Consider the following 6,358-nt stretch of genomic DNA (forward strand, 5'->3'; position numbering starts at 1 on the left):
TCTAGTGGTAATCTCGTGATCCATTATCTACAGCATTGTTCCGAGCGGAAGCGGTAGAAATTTTATTTTGTGCTAGCGTAGCGTACCGCGTTCCCCTACACATACAACTTACTCTTGTCTCGCCAGAGCCCATATAGCATTGTGGTTGTACTAGAAGCTTCTAAATAGGAAACTAGTCCAGTCTCGGTTACCCCAGGTGGCATTCCACATTTGCAACGTAGGCGCTCCCCGAATCCACGGGAGAGACGCCCATGGACGATCCATTTCTGAATCCACAGGAACTCGACTCAGAGGGACCCACAGAAATGAACCTGACGCCGCTAATCCTCAAAATCTTCAAAGCAGCCCACCCAGGACGGTTCATTTAATTAATTGTTTTGCCTTACATCTAACAAAACATTTCCCCCACGATACTACCATAGCCTAGCATTTAACTACAATCGATGGCAATTTTGGTAGCAAAGTAATGGCGAGGGTAAACTATACTACCTGGGATTTATAGCTAGCATAAAAGTACGAGTAATATTCCTGATGCATCTAATTAAACATCTAGTGCATAGTAAAAATATTTAGGAGAATGATCAAAGTGAACTTGCCTTGTCCAAGGTTGTGGTAGTTCTCGCACTCTTCGCAACAACAAGGATTACACTCCACACAATCTAAAATAAAAGAAACATACACACAATAAACACAACATTCAATACAAAAGCCATGCCATGATGCATATGCCATGATGATGCACGCAAGAGTTACTTCTAATGTACAAAGTTTCATTTATGTTTTGAAAAGTTTTTCAAAAGATTTGGACAGATTATACCACATCAAGTGGTAATTAATATGCATGATACATGAATAGGGTTTAAAACAAAAGATTGTGCAGCTTTTGCAACATAGAGCAATATTTAAACTTGTATGCCATGATTATACACAAAATAATTTCTTTTCTGGTCTTAAAGGACAGAGAACAAGTTTAAATAATTTTACAACAAGATAACATGCTCAAATCTATTTTGAAACAATTCATTTGAAATTTAAACCATATTCAAACATTCTATAAATAGCTACTGTCTAAGTTGTTCAAAATTGAAATTAGACAGTGTCAAAATACTCTACACATTGTGACTATTCCAGAAAGGTGCGGAACACAAATTTTGGACAAACGGTTTGAAAGATATGATGCTTTGAAGTTGTAGGGTCTTTTCTGCAAAAGTGCATTATCTAATTCGGCCGAATTAAAATAAAACAAAAGGCACTGCCACGTGGCAGAACACGAGTGGCCGGAGCCTAGGGTTCCGGACGGCGGCGCGGGCAGGCGGAGGCGGCGCGGCAGCGCGGCAGGCGGGCGCGGGCAGGCGGCCGAGCGTAGGCGGCGGCGGGCGTGCGGGGCGGCGCGGGCTCGGGCGGCTGGTGCACGGGCGGCGCGGGCGGCAAGCGGGCGGCAAGATGGCGCGGCGCGGGCAGGCGGGCTCGCGGGCGCGGGGCGGACCGCGGGCGGCGGGCGGCGCCGGCGCTGGGGAAGGAGGCAGACGGCGGCGGCCAAATTCAAAAGTGAGCGCGTCACGGCATTCGGAATGAGGAGAGGAGAGAGGCTAGGGGGTTGGCGCGGAGAGAACCTCACCGGAACGGCGGAGAAACGCGAAGAACAGCGGTGGCAGCAACGAACTCCGGCGAGAAATTAATCTCTAACCGGTGCGAAATTGATCGTGGGGTTTGGGGGAAGTGGTAGAGGAGTTCGGGGCCTTCGATATAACACGCGGGGTTTCGGATTTGGAGGTTCGTGTGCGAAGAAATCGGAACAGAAACGTGGGCGACTCGGACGGTGCGTGGCCAGGTTTTCTCGGGAAGCAGTTGAGGAAGAAGATGATGCGCGGGTCCCACTGGTCAGTGAGAGAAACCAGGCAGTTCGGGCTGGGCCGGTCCGGTTTGACCGGTTCGGTCCGGTTTTTCCTTTTCTTTTATCTATTTTCTGTTTTTGAACCTCAAAATTTACTCAAAGCTCCAAATCACTCCAAATAAAATGCAACAAATTTTGTAAAATCATATTTTCATATGATCTAACTATTGGAACAAGAATTTCCTCAAAATAAAATATTTAAAAATACATTTGCCTCTAAAATTGCTTTTAGGCCCCTTAGGCTATCGAAACAAATTATCTTTCAAAATACTTTCAAAAGCCAATCTATGGGATAGCTTTATATATGCATTAAATCCATTTTTACCACAATACCCTCTTAGGTCAAAATGCAAATACTCAAAAGCAAGATCAACGACCAAAATCAAATAAAGACGTTTTTTGCAAAAGGGTTTTCTGGGCAAAAACTTGGGTTTTCGAAGTGTTCAAATGCAAGGGTGACATGATGCTTATGATATGCAATGCATACGAAGAGTTTTGAAAAAGTTGGGATGTTACAATCACGGACGTTGATGGCGAAGGTGTTGATGATGGCGGCCGCCTCCGCCTCTGGCATGGAGTAGGAGAGGTTAGAGAAGCGGTTGACGAAGGCCCGCAACGTCTCTCCCGGCTTCTGCACAATAGTGTGCAGCTCCGCCATGGTTCCCGGGCGCTTATAGCCGCCCTGGAACGTGCTCACAAACAGCTTGTGCAGGTCCGCCCAAGTGGCGATGGACCCGGTGGGCAGGTTGAGCAACCAGGTTCGCGCTGATCCTTTCAGGACCATCGGGAACCAATTTGCTCTGACCTTGTCGTCGGCACCAATGGCATGCATGCCCAACATGTAGGTCAGGAGGAAGTCCTTGGGGTTGGCGGTCCCGTCGTATGTACCGAGCGCGGGCGCTCGAAACTTGCCGGGCCACGTCACCCGCCGCAGCTCGCGTGCAAACGCGGTGCAGCCGTCCTCGGGGACCATGGGAGCATCTTCCTTCTCCTGTGGGCGCTGGCGCTCTACCTCGCGCCTGCACCGGCGCTCCAAGCGCTGACGCAAATCTTCCTGCTGGCGGGCATTCAAGATGCCAAGCGCATCGCCCCCCGGAACGGTAGGCGATGAGTTTGAGAACCCCTCCGGGCCCCCTTCTCCTTGGCCTCCCTGCGAAGGGGGAGGGTTCTCCCCCTGTCGCGAGGCAGGTGGCGCGTCTCCGTGCTCCGGGTTCTGCCCGTGGCCAGAACCTACCGGGACGCCCTCGCCTTGCGGCGGCTGGGCGGCTAGGGCGAGAAGCGCTTCCAACTCCTCGCCCCATGTCTCATGCGTCGGCTTGCCCTGCTCCGGCTCATATCGCACCATGACGCGCGCAGCGATGATGGCTTCCGCCGGGGTTCGTACGGGGGGCAGCCAGTTTCCCGAACGGCTGCTTCCCGCTCTGGCCCCGGATGCCTCCGGGTGCGCAGGGTGCGAACCCCCAGGGGTTGCCCGCGACGCGGTGTGCTCCTGGTGCCGTTGCCGCGGGACATCCTCGGCCTGCAACTCAACTCGCTGGCCGGCACGAGCAGCACCATGCCCACTCGCGCGACTGGCCCCGGCACTGGGGGCAGCCGGTCCCCTCGGCCGATTGTCTGCAGACGGCCGAGGAGGCGGGGGAGGCAGCTGTGACTGCTGCACTCTCGAGGGCTCGGGATTCTCCAGAGCCCCCGACTCGGGCCGCATGTCGTGCGACCGCGTGTGTGCCGCTGAGGCCTCACGCGTGTCTATCCGTGGGTCACCAGCCCGCTTGGGGGGCATGGTGGCAAGCTCAGTCGGCGAAGAAGATGAAGCCGACGTCGATGCAGACACTGCCGCCGGCGGTCACCCTCTGCCCCGGCAAGTCGACCCCGGGAAGCGCCAGGGAACCCCCCCCCCTCCCGGAAAGCAGCTTCCCGGGAGGTGCCCTGGCGGGATTTTCCCCAGATGCCTCGCAAGCCCCTTCCAGGCAGGTAGCTTGCCGGGCTGCTCATAAACGCTCCCGGGATGAGACCTTCCCGGGGACTCGCGAGCGGGGCCCACGCGTCGCGCAGCGGTGGTACCCCGGGTGCCACTGGTGCGACAACGTGAGAGATTAGGATTTACCCTTGAAGCGTGTGAACCCAACCTCGAGCAGCCTCACGGTCACCGGATGAGCACCACCACCTCCAAACTCCTCCAAACCACCACCATTGCTCCAACTTTGCACCACAAAATTAGCTCCACATGGCCAATGAAAACAGTAGATCGAGGTGTCTTTGGGTGCCAACTAGGTAGGGGATGCGATTTTGTGGGTTAAATGGGAACAAAATGCACTAATTTGGGCTAGAAAATGAGGGCATTTGAGGAGGAAATGAAGAACACAGAAGAGAAGAAGAGAAGGAGCTGGCTGCTGTGAGAACGAGCAGAGGAGGAGGAAGAAGCTGGGCTGCTCGGGCATGCACGGGAGGGATGGGAAGGGAAAGTGAAAAAGGAACAAGGGAAAAGATTCCGGCCCGGAACCCACCAGGCCGCTTTCGGCCACGGCGAGGCCGACTGGCCAGTCCGCCTGGGCGATGCCGACTGGGCTTCAGTCGGCCTGTTCTTGTTCTTACTCACTTTAGACTTATCTAAGATCATATTCAGATTTTTGTGCCCACTAGAAAATTTCTGCAAAGATTCTTGTAAATAATTAACTTGGTGAGACAGGGCAATACAATTATCACAATCACTATCCATGATTTGTTTTCCACTTTTACAATTAGCGCACAAAGAAACCTCATGGATATGTAAAGCATTTTCAACATGAGAAACCCTAGCATTTGCATCTTTCAACTTCAATTGAAGAATATGACAATTATTACAAGAAGTTGAATCTGTCAAATCAGAAGTATCCATGCTAGCATCATTAATATGTTTACGTTTATGCACAATAGGTTTCTCATTATTTTCTAATGCAACTCTAAGCTTATCAAGAGTATCATCATGAATACAACGCAAAGAGGTAAGCTCAGAATATATAGAATCACAAGACTTGCAGGAATCATCATCAGGAATCATAGACTTAAGTTTAGTAATTTCAGAATTCAAGGATGCAATTTTCAAGTCATATTTCTTAATTCTTTTAGTAGCATGATCAAGCAAGGAACTCAATTTACTAGCACTTTTAAATAATTCATCAGAAGAGAGTTCTACCTCATTGTTGCTGTCACTGTCGTAGTCGTCACGGGAGGTAGCACTCTTATTGCTAGCCATAAGACACATCCCATTAATGTCGCGCTTTCCTTTGGATGCATCATCTTCATCAGACTCGATATCCACATCACTCAAGCATGGTTCACCATATTCATTGATTACAGAGAAAATACTATGAGCCACCGCTCGAGCAAAGTCGCCCCTCTTTTTATTCTTGATGTTGAAGGGGCGCTTCTTCTTCTTGTCCTCCCCATTTTCTTTTTCGCCATCTTGGATAAGAATTTAGGACAATTTTGGCGAAAGTGATTTGGATCACCACAATCAAAGCACCTTGGAGCATTGTTCCCACCTCTCTTCCTTGAATGAACATTTTGCAGGGCACGTGTAAAACGAGAGGTGAGGAGTGCCAATTCTTCCTCTGGGTATTGCTCTAGCTGTTCATCAGTTAGTTGAGACAAAGAAGACAGAGCATAACAATATGTAGAAGTACCATCATTAGATCTGCCAGGGTTAGTAACAAGTGCAATTGATTTGGAACCGGTTCTCCTAGCAAGAATATCTAATTCATGAGTTTTCAATTTTGAGTACAGAATATCAAGTGTAAGTGTGCTCATGGCAGTAGATTCTCTAATAGATGTAACTTTCATCTCCCATCTGGACATATCTAATGCACTCAAAAGTTGCCTAGAAGCCTCAGCATCAGTATAAGTAACACCTAATGCACGTAAGTTGCTGAGAATTTTATTAAAGCGTGCAAAGAATTCATCCAAAGATTCACCTGTATTCATCTCAAATCTCATGTACTCCTTTTTGTACATGTCTTGACGCACCTCCTTAACAGAGTTTGATCCTTCATGATAACTACAAAGTGCGTTCCATACCTCATGAGCGGATGCAAGGTGAGCGACACGGTCGAAGTCACTTCGTTGTAGACCTTGGATGATGTAGTTCCTCGCCTTGTAGTTGTTCTCCACGTGGACCAAGTTTGTTGGTGTGATCGCATTGTCCGCGGGAAGCTCATAGGACTTGGCGATCTTCTCCCATATGGCGTAACTTTGTGCCATGATGTATGCCTTCATCTTCGCCTTCCAAAACTGAAAATCAACACCATCGAACACACAGGGTTTGGTAGAATACCTATCCATATCTAGCAAGTCTAATCAAACGGTTAAGATAGATTAGAGAGACCTTGCTCTGATACCAATTGTGAGATCGAGATAGGCAATCAGAGGGGGGGTGAATGATTGCGCGGAAGCAAATTAAAACTTTTCCCGAAAGTTCAAACCCTAAAT

Source organism: Brachypodium distachyon, chromosome 1, assembly GCF_000005505.3.
Source record: "Brachypodium distachyon strain Bd21 chromosome 1, Brachypodium_distachyon_v3.0, whole genome shotgun sequence".
NCBI lineage: Eukaryota > Viridiplantae > Streptophyta > Magnoliopsida > Poales > Poaceae > Brachypodium > Brachypodium distachyon.